Genomic DNA, 17,448 nt, shown 5'->3' on the forward strand with positions numbered 1-17,448 from the left:
TTATTTAAATGGTTGGCTATGGCAATTTCCAAACCACAAAAAAATAACCCATCAGTTCACACTAATAAATGTCCTACTTTTGTGTAGCGGGGGAAACATGTAGTTAAAATAGTCTTGGTGATTCAGCCACGGATTCCTCCCAGAAGAATAAGCAGGTGCCCCTGATAAATTTCTGTGGGTGACATGAATGCCTGTTCCCCATTCCCTCATGCTTTTTATAATTTGAGCAACTTGACATGCTGAGTGCACTTCAAAGGCAGTTTTGACTATACCTGAATTTTGCCTTAAGCACTCACTTTAAAATCTACTTAAGATGTGATGCCACCATATGTTGCAAAAATATAAGTTCTAAAGCAAACTAAAAACAATAAAAGAAAGACAAAATAAGAATCAGTTCATCATAAAGGAACCTTCACACTGTTCATAAAATCTGTGCTTTAAAAGCAGTAATTCAAATTATAAGGGAAACCAAACAAACAAAACTTTTTGATTTATTAAAATGAAACCAAACACCACTTTGCTTCATGTGTGGCACAGTGATTCGCATTGTTATTATTTTGGAATCTCTCTCTCCCTCTCTTCCTCTCTCCCTGTCTCCCTCCTTCCTTTTCTCCCCCTCTCCCTCTCTGTATCTCTCCCCCCAATTATTTACTATTGCTTCTCAATGGTTCACAGTTTTGAAGTAGTTTCTTAATAATTTAATCCACAAAATGTAAGTTTAAGTATTTTGTTGTGGTGAAAATGAAGATGACCTCCCAAGGAAAAATGTATACTTCTATTCCTAAAGTTGGGGTGGAATGTGAAGGTTCTCATTTGAAGTGACTACTAGAGATGCATCTCCTTTTTCTCCTACATAAACTAGTGATCAAACCAAATCAAGGCACAGAGGCCACAAAGACCAAGGATTTTAGGTGTTTCGACGAGTCATTCTATGTATCATAATTAACATCTGCACTGCTATTCTTGTCAAGAAAGGGAAACACTGAATATGTTATCACTCAGTAAATTTTTCTTCCTGATCTTACCTAATACTTCTGTTAAAACTATATTTTACTAAATTGGAAATTCCTAAAGGATCATTATTCCTAGTGGAAGAATATTTCTATTAAATACCATTAGAAAAACATTTAAAATATAGCCAGAGAGCCCGTAGTCGTTATAAACTATTTATACATGAAACATAAAGCAGATTTTTCATACATCTCATTCTAGCACCTAATCTTAGACTGAACATATGTACATGTGCAAATGAAAGTAAAATACCCATTAAGGACTAATAATCACATCATTTGGGCCTATTTTTGAAACTTCCTGTTATTGGTTCCTAACTTGCAATATCCGTATAGCACACTTGATACAAATACAAGATCTTGAATATGTAAGGACTGCGTGCATGCTGTCACCAGCAAGTGTGCTGTTAAGTAAATAGAGGCATGTGGCCTATGCCTGTTTCTCTAATGATATGAAGGAAGCAGATGGCTTGAAAAAATATGTGTCAGTACGAGGTGGTAAATCACAAACCGGGATAGATTGCCAGCTTACCTCAAATCCTGCCTGTTTTTCAGTTCCTAAAGATCACTAAGTGCTGGACTTAACTATGTCAGATTTTTTGATTGATGTCTTTAAACACTTAAGCAGTATCTCTGTGTGACAAACTGAGGTGTGGCCATTTTCACAATCAATACTAATCACCCCTGTCAAAATGATCATGGATTCATTTACATCTGTCACTGAGTAACCAGAGAGAATGGAATGACTTGGCTTCTCCCACTCATTGCTACATTATATTAGGTACTTGGATACTTTCACCCAGGAACATATTCTCTTGGATTTTTTTTTTTTAATTCAGTTTGCCTGTCAGGAAAATGGCAAAAGTGATAATGACACCAGTTTAACTCGTTCCAAATAACAAGAATAATCACAAAATTGATACTTTCCTCAATATGTTATATGAGTCTGTAAGATAATTCGGGTGATTTTAGCAGTTTCACTTATGATGTAGACTGGTGAGGCAGTAATATCAGGTATAGTCTATTTCTAGTTCTCTGATACTGTATATAAAGAAGACACTCTGATATTGAGGTAGTGGACATACAAATAACAAGAATGAATGTATGTACTACATAGTAATCTATAGTGTAGAAACTTTAAGCACCATAAGAAGAAACATAAGTGTTCATTTAAAAATGTATAGGCATTCAGAAAATGCACATTCTTGTCATGTGGCAATTAAGAGAAAACAAGCTTTTAAAAAATATAATAACTGCCCTAGTTTGCAAACACAACATGTTCATCTGCACTGATCACTTTATCAAAAATAACAGGTAATTGAAAACTGCTTTCTGTTTCATATACTGGGCCTCACCACCTTAGTGATCGTATATAGGAAACCAAACAAACAACACACTTTCAAACAGCTTTAGCTCCTACAATAGTAGCAATGACCATTAACAGGTTGATATATAGAGATACGAAAATGATGTCAATGTCATGATGGCCTTCATCCAGGCTTATTCACTTAGACACTAAAAATCTGATCTTTACATAAAAATTTGAACTTTAAAGGGACATTAATTTCACAGTTGTCATCTTCAGCTTTTTTTATTAATAAAAAAATCAATTCCTCATCCATTCAAACAGATTTAAAAATAAAATAAAATAAAATTTAATCGTTCTCACAAACTGCATTGGGGGAAATCTGGAACGTATCCTGGTTCCTGACTGGCTTTTTTCAACTTTATGTCATAGAATTTGGAGCAGTTTACAATAATTGCTATATATGTTTATTATAGTTCAGGAGCCCAATTATACATGCCCCTGTAGCAATGCCAGATATGTTTTAACTTCCCTATAAGGTCTGTGGCATTGTCAGCTGAGAACACAATACATTTTAGTGGCTGTAGGAGTAATTACCAAGAGTCGATGCTTTTTTTTAAGTTAGTGTAAAATACTCTGCAAGGAAAAGAAAGTTGGTTCCATATCACAGCTTAAAAAGAGAATACTCAAGCTCATGAAAACTTAAGCCATCAATTTAATTCAATAACTCTATTTCATCTGTCCTCTATGTCAGCTTTAATAAAATGGCGTGGAGAACATAATTAAAATCAACACTACAGTGATATTAACTAATTGATGCTACTGTCAATTTGGTAAGTCCAAGAAAGCTAAGTTTGGGATAGAATAACTCCAAGTCATTTATTAGTCATAACATCGTTATGAAATATGTTGTTCATTGGAATAGTGTTTACATCCCATGCTGATACAAGAACATTTGTGGGTATTCCAGCCAGATAAAAAATACTGTTTTTCATTGATTTTGAATCACAGCCATACCGATTGTTCCTAGAAGACAACTTAACTTTATACATCTTGCCAAAGCTTCACAGATCTCAGAACCTTTGACTGTCATCTAGATTAAAAAGTGAAGGTTCACTGTGCAATTCAATTATATTAAAGAGAAACGAACTGACACTGTAAGCTGTACTGCTAATAATTGGCAAGAGATGTCTTGTGATTTTGTTGATGTGGTAGACTGAGGCACAGAGGCCAGTTCAAGATCGCAAAAAGACACCAGGTTTGGTCTGTAAATTAACTACTAATTTGACTTGTTATGAAAATATACTAAGGTAGATGCTTCTAGTGATCCATGTATGCAAAGAATGTAGTGTTTGGTGAGTATATAAATTACAGTATTTCAACAATTGTTACTAAAATACTAGAAAGATATTCATACTAGCTCTGTTTTTCATCCTCTCACAAGATTGCTCTGAATATTATAATACTTATTCTGAGCTATTATCCTAATCATTGGCAGACATAAGTTAATGGCAAGTCTTGCTTCCAAAGTTATTGTATGTGTCTGAATTATTGGTAGATGGTAATAAAATATCTTAAAGTCATTGGCCCTTTAAATTCTAGATTCCTATGGGAACATTATTGTAAATAATATTTACTGGTTTTATATCTAGTGATTCACAAAAGTTAAAATCAAAAACTTTCCCATATTTACTCTGGATTTTTAAGTGACAAGTGATTTTGCCAGGTACATCCTTCCTGTCCCCTTTTCTGGTCCCTTTGTGCCTAAAAGTCAATTATTTTTTTAACTTTTTCAGGTCTTTCCCTCCCTAATCATTCCTTGTTAGTCTCTTACACCAGCCCACACTCCACAAAGAGTCTCTTGACCAAACTCATCCAATTAATTCTTTTAAGTGCCTGTTCTTTCATGCCAGAACTTTAAAAGATCCCAGGCTAAGTCAGTTCAAGATGAGGCAGACTTCTACATCATTATTTGATGGTGCCTCAAAGCTTCTCTGTCTCAAAATCACATTAATGCTATCATATACCAAACACCATAGACTTGGATTGAAACAGTTATATAAGGCCCTCACTAAAGTGTAGATATTCTTCCAAAGGATAACATTTAGCACTTCAGTCAATAACACTAAGATTAATGAGTTTATCAGAGTTGCCAACCACCTATTATGCCCAAGAGACAGGTCACTTTAATGACACTGAGTGGAAGGTAATAACAACATATTTAACTGCAGAGGGACAGGTGCTTTAGATGGGAAGCAAACAAAATTAGTAAAAATTCCTCTAAAAGAAGGTATTGAGGTTACCCAAAGGGGAAAAATAAGAGAAACCCTCAAATGATAAGGTTCAATTTTGTGCAGTGAGAATTTTTCTCCTAGATGAAGACTACTGGTTGTCCTTCTCCATTTTATTTACTAACATTACTAAGAAACTTTAATTTGAGGACCATGCTAGTTTTCTTAAAAGCTTTGGATATAAATTGAAGTTTAATCTTGGGGAATTTTTTGAGTAATTTGATTACATGTTAAAGTGCATTGATGATCAAACATCTTTTAATGATGATTTTTGTCTTGAAATATAAAATCATAGTGGCAGTGAATGATTTTTTATGATAAATATAGCAACAGTATAAACAGATATAATGTATTTTTCTATTATCAGAGAATTGTTGTTAGTTATAATCAAGCAATTATTATTGGCAGTAGGCAGAGCAGAAGATATTGCAAGAATCTCAACCAAATTTATATAGATGCTATAAAATTTCCATGTAATATTCATTATTTTAAGAGCCAAATTTATCTTTCAAAGACTGATATTAATGAAGCAATTTTCTCTGGATTTGCAAGGTGCATTCAGAGATAAACATACAGTTTAGATTGGAAAGGGTAATCCTATACCTCACCCTGCGAGGGCAAGATTTCTCTCCACAATACCCTATTATATAGGCCATTTTCAATAATGAAGTAATGACATTTTCAACTGTTGCCTTAGGAGATTATTTCAAAATATAACATTATACTTCCCATTTTTAGAGTAGTTTTACTTTATGTACATCTGAGTTTAAGCAATGAATTTCACCACTTCTTCTGTATGTAATCTAATGTGGCATATTAGACTGTCTTAACATTACCTTTTCCTCTAAAATTTGTGAAAAGTAATTTCACCTTTTGTAGTTATAACCCAATATATTGTTAGCCTAAACTACTTTTTCAGTTTGCAATACATCCCCTAATTAACTTCATTTTGTCTAAGTATATTCCCATTTTCCTGAACACACCTGTACCAAAGGGCTCAATCCTGCAGTTGTCTGCATCTCATTAGAGCTCTGCTTCAGAGTAATTGCTAATAATTACTTTGGTGTCTTCAGGCTCAAAAGAATTGTTTTGTTATGTATCCTTGAATCTGAACTACTAAAGGCATCTGAAGAGCTCTGTTGGTTAAAGGAATTATGAGCTTTCTAGCATGATTAAGTAGTTGGGTGAGATATAGAAAGCAACCTAATTATGTTTGACTTTGGGGCATTCCACTTGCTTTGACTCCCAAGCAAGGTTGCACTTTAGTGCTTGTGAATACAACTATTTTGCTCTTATTAATACCATTTAGGCATTCCAAATATTATCACAGTGAAATTTTATACCGTGAACTCTTACCAATTTTCCTTATATACAGGTAGGATCAATATCATTATTAACTATTTCCTCAGTGTAAATCACTTGTCACCTAATATTTTTACATACAGTTTTATGTTTGTTTACTGATTTAGGGCTCAGTGCATTTTTTTTTCTTTTCTTCCAAAACATGTCTAGTAATTATCTGAACATGCCAGGCCATAGAAACAGATGTTTAGGATGTAGCACAAAGCACCTGACTTTGTGCTGCTTACTTTCTAGTGTGAGAGCAAAGCTGTTAACAAATAAATGTACTGTGACAGGTCATAATGAGTGCTGCAAAAAAAATACAGCTGATGGAGGGTATAGAGAGTAAATGAGTGGGAGGATATAATTTTTTCAGAAGGTGGTCAAGAAATTCCTATTGAAAAATTAATTTTAAAGAAACATCAAAAGGAATTGAGAGTGAACAACTTTAAGTTCAATGAGTAGGACCATTCATGCACAAATAATAGCAAAGGGCTTGAAACCTTATTATCTCAGTGTATTTGAGGTACAAAAATAGTTGGTGTAGAAGATCAAAGGAAGAAATTTGGCCATAGGGTTTGAGGGAGGGGGACGTGAAGCCAGAGAGCTGGCAGAAAACAGATCGGATGAGTCTCTCTGGGCCATGGAAAGGGATGTGGCTTTGACTTTTATGTGATTGGAAGCCAAGGAATATTATAAACCCCGTCCCCTGCCCAATACATTCACATTCTAAATGTGTACAAAGTTGGGGAACTGGACAGTTTGTGGGTTCTTCATCTGTTCATTCAAGTAGTAACACAGCTCAGTGTGGGCACAGTCACCACAGAGTTTATTTACAAAAGGCAAATTGAGAAGGAAAGATTTCCTGAGGTCACAAGTGGCCAGCTGTCTTAGCTCTGACCGTGTCCACACTGGCCAGTCATCCAAACCCAAAGCTGCCCATGCAAGGCAACAGCATCCCTCTGACGGGGACCTGGAACTGCTGGACACGCTGAGCAGTGGGCTGGTTTCAGTTAGCCCTGGCAGCTGGGGTTGCAGGGGAGGTTTGCTCAGGAGCACTGTACCTCAGCCTCTCCTGAAAATGAGATCTGAAGTCAAAGTCAGTTCTGCTCTGGAAGCTTCTTCCAAGCTAAGTCAAACCTTTCAACTAACTAAAGTCTTCTGAACCAGCTCGAGACTCTTCATTTACCTCCATCAAGCTGAAAATCCAGCCTCTCTAAAGCTTGGGCTCACACCCCACTCAATGCCTGCCTTTCTGAATGGTTCTTTTCCAAATCTTTTCTAAGATTTAATTGGTGCCAGTGCCGGCTTGAATCTAATTGGTGTCAAGGGGCGTTTATTCTCTACAGTTAATATATCCCATTTTAAATATATATATACCTATATATATTTATTTACTTATTTATTGTTTTGTAGAATAACTGGGTCATAGGCCAGAAGTATGAGAGATGAGGAGATTCACCAGAGACAGAGTGGGGAGTAGAACAGGCAACTGACTGAAATACACTGCTGAATGGGTGATACAGGAGAGGACTGTTGTGCCTTATGTGGGTTATCTCCCTGGATGCCTGAGATTGAACTCAGTTCATAGGGGTGACAGTGCTGAGACTTAAACCCTAAGCCACCAGGGAGACCCCATGATACATTTTCAAAATCAGCTCAAGATAAAAAACCCTACCCTGCTATTATGTCCAATCTGCCCTGCACCATATTGTGCAGGTGCTGGGCAGGAAAGCTTCACTTTATATGAATGGCACTGGTGAGGCTCACATCTGACCCATATGTCCCCCAAACTGCTGTGTTTTCTCTCTTTTTTCCTTTTCCTCTAACCCAATTATGGCTGTGCTGGGGTCAGCCTTAGCCTTCAAAGCCTACTACCAGGGCCACTCTAGCCTGATGCAGCTCAGCCGAGGACTGTTACAGTTTAGTCCTCCGGACATGCTGAAACAGGAGCCCAGCAGCTGCCACTACCATGGGGCATGAACAGGTTTAAGGGACAGCCTTGTGCATGTGGTCTGTGGCCTGAATCAGGGACAAGCATCTGACCCTGGAAGGCCCTGGCTTCTCTGAATGCACAGACAACAGCCTGCCCTGACCTCACTGTGCTTTGGGTCTGGGTGTGCAGGACAAGCTTCCCTTGGATGCAGCGCCATATTGAAAATGGAGCAAGCTGATTGAGGCCTATTAAGCTTAAGAGGCACCAATCAGACAGTTGGAACTATAAACAGACCAATCGGGCTTGAAAGGCAGGAGATATAAACTATGGTTCCAGAGTGCTAGGAGTCATCCAGACCTAGAATTTAGGCCAGCTTTTGGGTGGGTGTTGCTGCTGCCATTGTGACTGGAATCTTAAACCACCATGTACTGGAGGCACCGGCTCCACACTCTGTTGGAAGGGACAATGTCATCGTGAATGAGTGGCCTCAGCCAGTGATAGGATGTAAAAACACTAGAAGACTGTAGTCTTGAATGGAAATAATAGCTTAAGCTAAGAAAACAGGCAGATGCACTGAAATATACTGCTAAGAGGCACAGGAGAGATCTGCCATGCCATTTGGGTCACCTCTCTGGCTGGGGATAGAAGATGTGCTGCAGTGGCTGCAGATAGCTTCACAGTGCCGCGCCTTAACCCATTGCACCACCAGGGAGGGCCTTGTATCAGTTCCTATTATAGGGGGAAAAAAAAAAAAAAAACTAAGCACAAAAAGCACAATTCAGAAGTTAGGGTCCTCTATGACCATGTAAATAGGTTATTTCAGTCTCCATCCATTTACTACCTCAGGAGTCGCAGTGGCTCATGTATTTAGGGTCTCAAACAGTTGAAACAGGGTTTCGCTGGGTTGAATTCTCCAGAGGCGCAGTGGAAGAGTCCATTTGCCAGCTTAGGCAGAATCCAGTTCCTTTTGTAAGACTGTGGATTATAGGGTTGACTTATTCTAGGACTGGCTGCCTATCTGCGGTTGCTCTCAGCAAATTGATACTGCTCTCAGATCCTTCTGTATGCTCTTACTTTCAGAATTCCCAGTGGCACTCTGAATCTCTCATCTGATTCTAATACAACTTCTGTCCTCTAGTAGTTACAAAAAGCTCTCTCTGCTTTTCCAGATCATGTGATTTTGTTAAGCCCACTGGGTTTTCTCTTAACTAAAAGCCAACTGGATTAGTAGATGCATACCTATTGTCTCTGAGACACCCCTTTTGCATTTGTCTTACTCAATTCAGGCTGCTACAAAGAATCCACCTACTGGATGATTTAAAGTACATATATCTATTTCTCATAGGTTCATAATTAAGATTATATAAAATCAGTGTCAGGTAAATGCTACCTTCTTAATGTATCTTCATATGTCAGGGAGAAAGATTTCTTTGAAATCTTCTTTTAAGAGAATTCCTTCCATCATAAGGACTCTACTGCTAAGACCTCATCCAAATAATCATCTGCTATAGGTGTTTCTTCCAAATGCAATGACATTATTGGCTAAGGTTTAAACATATAAATGGGCCGGGGATCCAAGTTTCAGTCCATTGCAACTATATAATTTATTGTAACCACTTGTCATAACTTGCCATAATATATTCATGGTCCAGGGATTAGATTGGGAAATAATAATGGGATGGACATCTCAGATTTCTGCTAGTGGGTGTCAAGAATGATCCCCTTTCTTTCTTTCTTTCTTTCTTTCTTTCTTTCTTTCTTTCTTTCTTTAGTTCTTTCTTTCTTTCTTTCTTTTTTTCTTTCTTTCTTTTTCTGAATTAAGCAAGCTGATGATTAGTACTTAGATTTGGAGAAAGGAAAAAATAAGCAAGACTGATGTAATTAGAAAATCAAAAGATTTCACAAGTTGATAGATATACTGACATGATCTCCAGAAGATAGAGAAGGGAATGAAAATACAGATTAGGAAATCACCAGCATATATAGGCTATGTAAGGTCACATAACTATGAACGTCATGGGCAAGTCTGAACTCAGTCTATAAATGATATAAATTTTTTAAAGTCTTCAATTGGTTCTCTAAACTTTGTTGTACATCAAATAGATTTGCAACATTTGTGAAAAACAAGGCAAACTACAAGAAATAGAAGCTAATATAGCAAATTGCAGTATACAAAACAGATTTTTGAATGAAAGCTATAAAATATGATTAAAAGAAACGGTGACCTTTCCTAAAATATATATATATATGCATTCAAGAGCTGGGTGCAGGCGGTAGGTGAGATAGTGAGAGGATTCACCAGAGACAGAGTGGGGAGCAGAACAGGCAGATTGACTGAAATACACTGGTGAGGGGAGCAGTGGGCAAGGCAGGAGAGGTCTGTTGTGCCATGTGGGTCAGCTCCCTGCCTAGGGATCCAGGGATCAAACTCTTGCAATTGCTTCATAGTGCCACGACTTAGCCTGTTGGGCCACCTAGGGAGGCCCCAGAAATGGTAACCTATAGAAGACAGTAAATGTGGTCTGCAATAATATACAGTGTGTTGCAACAAGCAATTTGGTCAAAATCTGCAAGTTAATTTTAATAGTCAATGAAAGTCTGTTTCACTATACTCTTGTCATTGGAATTGCCCTGTAAAATACTAGTGGCTTATAAATAAAATTATCAATGTTTTATTGTCATCAATTAGCTTTAGCAGATGAAGAAAAGGCAGCTGATATTCATGCCAGGCAGAAGAAAGCTAAGATTTATAAGGAAGTACTCTTCATTCTCTGTGAGCTATAAAGTCTGTCCAAATAGCAGTATCCTCTCCGGCAAAGAATCTGCTGCTTGGGCTGGCCATGTGTTATTGTATTTGGACTGTCTCCATCTGCAAATGTTGACTTTTCATTTGTGACCAAGGGAAAAAATCTGTATGAGGAACGTGTAAAACATTTAATCCTTGTTTACTTGTTAACCAAAGGTTTTGTCAAAACCTTTGGGTGTGTGTGTGTGCACGCTTCTTTCTCAAGGTGACTATAGACAAGCTGACAATGATGTGTTTAAATTTGAGCTATAAATGAAAACTCCAATTAAATCAGTAAGTATTTAAGATTTAGAAATAGAAATACTTGGTCCAAATAAAGCCTCACATTCCAAAACCTAAATATGACCTAAGTAAGAGAATAAATCCACAGGCACACTTGATTTATAATTTCTTTACCTTGTCTTGGAATTTATGTTAGTAAAATAATAACACTAAGAAGTATGACTATCCTTGAGAAAAATCCGCAAAAGTTTTTAAGAAGAGAATAGAAAAGGTCATGCATCAAAATCTAGTCATTTACTCTCATTGTATGGATGAGCAAGAAGGAGTTAGAGGATCTAAGATTACTTCCACAAAGTCCATCCTACTTCATTATTTTACTGGAACTAAAATATATTTATTTATTTTTTTTGAAAATGCATGCATGTGTGTAGGTATGTATTTGTAGAAGAACTGGGGCATTGGCCAGAAGGGTGAGAGGATTTACCAGAGTGGGGAGCAGAGCAGGCAGATCTACTGAAATACACTGCTGAGGGAGCAGCGAGCTAGACAGGAGATGTCTGCCTTACCATGTGGGTTAGCTCCCTAGGCATGGATAGAACCCAGCCTCAGTGGTGATATTGCTGAGATTTAACTCCTGCACCTCTTGTGGGGCCCTCAACTATATTTATCTGCCCTAGTTATGATGAGCATGTGAATGGAGATTTCTGGATTGCAGCATTCTCTTGAACCTAACATGAAATCAAATAAAAATAATTGAATGAATAAATTGATGACAAAATATTTTCCCATATATACAGCATATGGGAAATTTACATGCTAATATATATTATACGCTAATTTGCCAAATCACTTTTTTGGATTTAGACTGCCTACATAACATTGCTAGACTTTTCATACAAAAGTCTGAATTACAATAGCAGTAAGATTTAACACTCTTTGATTATTTTTCAATATGGTCAAAGCAGAGTGATACCCAATATTTATTATTATGTGGCATTGATTTTTTAAGCTATTGATTAGACACAATATAATATGAGCACGAATAGAAATGAAGAATCAAAAGAGAATGTGGCCAATGGTGAATAGCTCCCTCCGGCCGGTCCAACAAACCCTTGAAAAAAAATGGTGCCAAAATTAAGGTGGAAAAAAAACCGGTTGGAAAAAAGCAACTGTTTCAATAAATATAGAAAATGATGACAGAACCATGGCTTTACTAAGGTGCTTATGAAGTGAACTTGCCTTTATACCCATGCCCCTCCAGTTCACATAAGTATTTGGCATTAGCTTTCCATTCAGTGCAATCCACAAAAATGGTAAGAAATTGTTAAGCAGAGACACCTTAGCTCAGAGACTAAAACAGTGGAAATCAACAGAGGATGAAAATGTGCTAGTCAGTATATTAATTTATTTTTGTGTTGGTCTCCTTGACATGCTAAAATTAACTTAAAATGCAGTGGGTAAGAATATTTGTTTCAGGGAAATATTAATATTGAAAGATTGATTGGAGCGAGGCACAAACATGGAAATCAAATTTTTTCTTGGTTCCCTTATAACAGCAATTGCAAAACAAAATCACAGGACAAAGGCTTATAAAATGTAAAGACTTACCAGTGCATCTTATATCAGGAACTGTTTTAGCAATCCAAATTGGTGGTGCATCTATCACTTTATGGTATTTAGTGGTGCACAACTCTTTGCACTCTTGCTAATGTGAAATCTTGGGGAAATACAGCTAAATTGGAATTTTAGATAAATGTTTGCATAAAAATTGTGATAAATGTTCATATCACAAAAGACCATTATAAATGACAATCAGATGTGTTTTTCAGACAAGCAATATTTTTCTATAATAAAAAATGAACAAATGAAAATTTGAGATGTGATGAGTTTGATTTAAAAGATAAAATTGACTTATCTATTTTATGACCCAATGTCGGCAGTCTGTTTAGTCTTATTTTTCCCAATAGTAAAAACTCTAAAAAAAAATCCATTTTCATAAAAAGCCAAATTTCATTTAGTATGTTACCTAACCAAGAACTGATAAGTTCCCAGGACATTCTTCTCTTTTTTTTAATATCCATTCTTAGCTTTGGAATTAGTGTTTCAAGGGATCAAGTTGAAAGCTGTTGATCAAAGGTGAGAGCCACTTGTTAATAACAGCAGTGAGTTTATCAATGAAGTAACACTTCAGCTTCTGGAGTAATAAAGTTAGATCAAGGCTCACTGAAGTGTCCTACCTGTTCAGTACAGCTGGAGATCCATTAACTTGGGATTATTTTACATTTTAAGCCTGCATTTTTAAAAGTCAGTAATTCAAGCAGTTCTGAAAGGGGTTGATGTTTAAGCTATAGGAAAAGTATTTTGTTTGGTTCTGAATAATAAGATGAGTTGTGCAAAGACGGAGAGAGAAATACGTTGACACCTGATACAACTATTAATGGAGACAACTTTCAAGAAGCTTTCTGTTTTGTGTTTTCAACATTTAAATGCAAAGATTGATGGCTTGTAGAGTTTTATCAGTATTTATGTTTTACACAAATCAAACTTAAGAGCGATAGTCAAAGGTATAGATTGAAACTTATGAAAGGAAACAAATAATCAACAAATATTTTACTGTACAAAAAATTATGGAAGGATATTTTGATTATTATATCTCAAATAATTGAAATACATTGGGATGATTATGAAATTATAGTATTAATAAGCAGTTTAGAATCCTGATCTGAATTCTAAACAGATATTTTGGAACATTGTAAAATTTATAAAATTTTTGAGAAAAAAGAAAAGACAAACACACACTCACATACACATAAAAATCTCAAGACATTTATTAATAACCCAGCACCATACATGATACATGTATCAGAATATTAGATATTTATCAATTTCTTCTTGAGGGAATTTATGAATGGAAGGTAAGTTTAACTATTCACCACTTAAGTTAATTATTGATAGTAGTAACATTAAAAATAATTACATGTCAAAGATAAAGAATAATATTTTGTGCATCTACAATTTACAATATTAGCAAAAAATTCCCAATGTTTTAAATGCTATATATATTTTTTATAGAAATTCTTACCTTATTTTCCATCATATTTTGGAAAAAGGTATTCAATATCATTGCTTTTTTTTTTTAAGGTTTATTTATTTATGTACACAGAACTGGGGTACAGGCCAGAAGTGCAAGGGTGGTGAGAGGATTCACTAGAGACAGTGGGGAGCAGAACAGGCAGATTGTCCAAGTACACTGCTGAGGGGAGCAGCAGGCGTGTCAGGAGAGGTCTGCTGCACCTTATGGGTCACCTCCGGAGTGTGGATCAAACTCTTGCTGAAGTGGCTTTAGCTTCTTAGTGCTGGGCTTTAACCTGCTGTGCCACACAGGAGGAGCCATTATCATTTAATTTTAAGGATGTTTTTCTTCCTCTTTAAATCATAAGAAAAATTTAGCATTTCTGAAGATAAGATAAACAAAATGAAAATTTTCAACATTAGCATGTTTTCCATTAAAAACATTAAAGCAGAGGGATGATCTTCGGAAGCCAGTGAAATGACTCTTTTCTTTTTAATAGCTTTCATAAAATTACTTTTTTCTTTTTCTTAACAAGCATGGCACAGATTGTATAACAAGATTTTGGGAGCATTGTTTTTCCCCCAAATAAAACTTGAGTGTGTTCATAGCAGGAGTATAATGGACCAGGCGAGAAAATAGCAATAATAATGAACAGCCATATACCAGAGACATTTTATGGGGTGAAGTGGGGGAATGGGATCAAAAACAGTGGGGGGAGGAGAGTGCACCGGACTATGGTGATGGCACACAGGTGATTTGGTGATGGGAAGCCCACAAAGAAAGCACAAAATGATGGAAAAATAAACATATTATTTAAAAAAAAAAAAAAACAAAACTTGGGGGTGTGTGTGTGTCTGTGTCTGTTTCCTTTTACTATGAGGGCACCTACTGAGAATTACATATATATAGACCCACATAAAAGTACATTTTTAATTTAATGTTCCAAAATGAAAACTTACAAAGCATGAAGCAAAGTATATTTTCCAACCACGCAGCACACATTATCAGTCTATGAGCAAAATGGTGTAATGTAGTTCTTTGGTTGGTTTGTTACTGAAGTAACTTTGCCATATAACAGTATTCAAGTTTCAGGTGTGCACCAGAATGAATCAACAGGTGTGTATACCTGAGACTATCTTTATTCACCTAAGACTGTCTTTATTGGAGGCTCCAAATAGAGGCTAGCCATGTCCCCTTTTTTGTCCTAAGAGCACATGCTACCACTTCCTGGGGCTTTCACATTGTTGGGTCTGTTACGCAGAAGACCTCAAAGCCCTAAGACTTGCATACCAGATAATTTGGGACAAACCCCACACCCTGGAGCCTGAGAGATTAAGCAAGTGAGCTCATCAATCTAGAGTCCTGTAAACTTAACTACATTTTCCCCATTTGCCAGTCCTGAGCTGCCCCTATAACCCAGCTTGCTGTTACCCCATTCAGTCCGCTGTCGGTCCGACCTGGTGACCTTTGCTGCTTTGGCGTTGAAAGCAAGAAAAACTCCTGTTGTCATTGTGTTCCATGTTTAAATTTTATACAATACCTAAACAACCTCACCTAGAAACTGCAAAACTCATAGAAGTGTATTTTCAGATTTTATCAACACCTTGAAATTTATTTGAAGGAATGAATTATAGGAACTACAAAAAGAAATAAGTACTATTTAGTGGCAAGAAATTCATTATTTTCTATGAGTTAAAGATTTTCTTTACAATTGTCTATAATCTATAAGAATTTAAGCCTCCTTTTCTTTGCCAGTAACACCTCCTTTTTCTGCCCCCTAGTTCACTGTTTTTAAGGCAATTATTTGTTTCTCAGGGTAGTCTGAAATCTCCATGTGCATAGAGTTGACATCTGTTTTGTTCACTGCTATGTTCCTGGTACCTGTCAGTGTCAGCTTATAGTACAAGTTCAGTAAATATTTATGGAATAAAAAAGTGTGATCAGTTTGTGTGTGTGTGTGTGTGTGTGTGTGTCATTCAATGTGGAACACTTGGTATACATAGACACAAACACACAGAAACACATTGTTCTCAATTTTTAGGTTTTTTTTTTTTTTAATCATACAAAGATGACAACATAGGCTAGGCTATTTTTTTTAAAAATCGTATTTCCCTTTTATGATATATTCAGTCAACATCTAATTCTTTTGGTATTCCTGAAGTAGCTGATTATGATTTTTTTTTCCCCCTTTGGAGAAATTAATGTTGAAAGAAAAACTTCTAAGGCCTTCCTGGTGGCATACGGGTTAAGTCTCAGTGTATTCACCGAGATGACATGAGTTTAATCCCTGGCCAGGGAGCTGCCCACGTGGTGCAGCAGACCTCTCCTGACCTGCCTGCTGCTCCCCTCAGCAGTGTATTTATGTTAGTCTGCCTGTCCTGCTCCCCAATCTGTCTCTGGTGAATCCTCTCACCCCCTGCACATCTGGTCTACACCCCATTTCTTCTATGCATAAATAAGTAAAGTCTTAAAAACACATAAAAACCTTAGTGTTTCTGGAAAAATAAAGGTTAAGACTTGGTTTCAATATTGGATTTTTAAAAAGATCATCAGTGCTAACTTATTTTATCAAATACCTGCGAGTGTTTAATGAGTTTAGTTGTTGATTTAGCAAACTTTCAGGTGTGTTTTCTTCATTTTCTTGTACATTTTTATTCTGATGACTCTGCTTCTGAAAACGCTTTATACCTCAGGCAGTCTTGCCTATCCACTTAACCTCTTTTGTAAAATCAATTCCTAATTTCCAAGCTATCACTTATCACTTGACTGTTTAATCAAGGGTGGAGGGAGAGGACTCAACAACAACAAAAGAACAAGTTTTTCCTTAACCATTTGGCTGTTATTTTTTCAGTGAAGGAATGACTCCCTCTTTACACTAACAGAAAAAAGTCTACTTTTGAAATGATGGTTAAAGTGTATATTTCTAATTCACTGCCTGTAAAGGAGGGGCGGGGAAGAGCTATCTGTGATGACTTTTCCTCCTTAAAAGATTCCACCGTGATCCAATTTGCAACTTTGTTTTGAGTTTATGTACTTAGATATTTGGAAAATAAGCAATAATCTATGTTGGAATCAAATTCTGACATTGGATATAAGTGGCTTCTTTAGTATGTTTAGAGAACATACTAACGTACTTCAGCTAAATATTCTTTAAAATTGTTAATTATAAAGTGTCGTGAAACTATTTCTATGTGATTTTATTTAAATCAGTCAAATATTTTATGGAAAAATAATGTTTTATGTAACAGAGTATTTTTATTTTAAAATAGTACTTTAGCATTTTGTTTTCATGGTGTTTACATAGTCTTCTGCATTGCACATGCATTTTACACATTATAGTCTCCCATAAATATCATACCAACTTTTTCTTTTTTTTTTAAGATTTATTTATTTGTGCATACAGAACTGGGGTACAGGCCAGAGGTTCAGGGGCAGCGAGAGGCTTCACCAGAGTCAGAGTGGG

At 36.3% G+C, this 17,448-nt stretch overlaps 1 protein-coding gene across 5 annotated transcripts in view; it reads left to right on the top strand.

The window, feature by feature from the left end:
* Positions 1-17,448, top strand: part of PCDH9 (protocadherin 9) — an 827,415-nt gene that overhangs the window by 807,208 nt on the left and 2,759 nt on the right. The gene's annotated exons all lie outside the window — the stretch shown is intronic.

Source organism: Condylura cristata, unplaced genomic scaffold, assembly GCF_000260355.1.
Source record: "Condylura cristata isolate star-nosed mole 26May11 unplaced genomic scaffold, ConCri1.0 scaffold00010, whole genome shotgun sequence".
Taxonomy (NCBI): domain Eukaryota; kingdom Metazoa; phylum Chordata; class Mammalia; order Eulipotyphla; family Talpidae; genus Condylura; species Condylura cristata.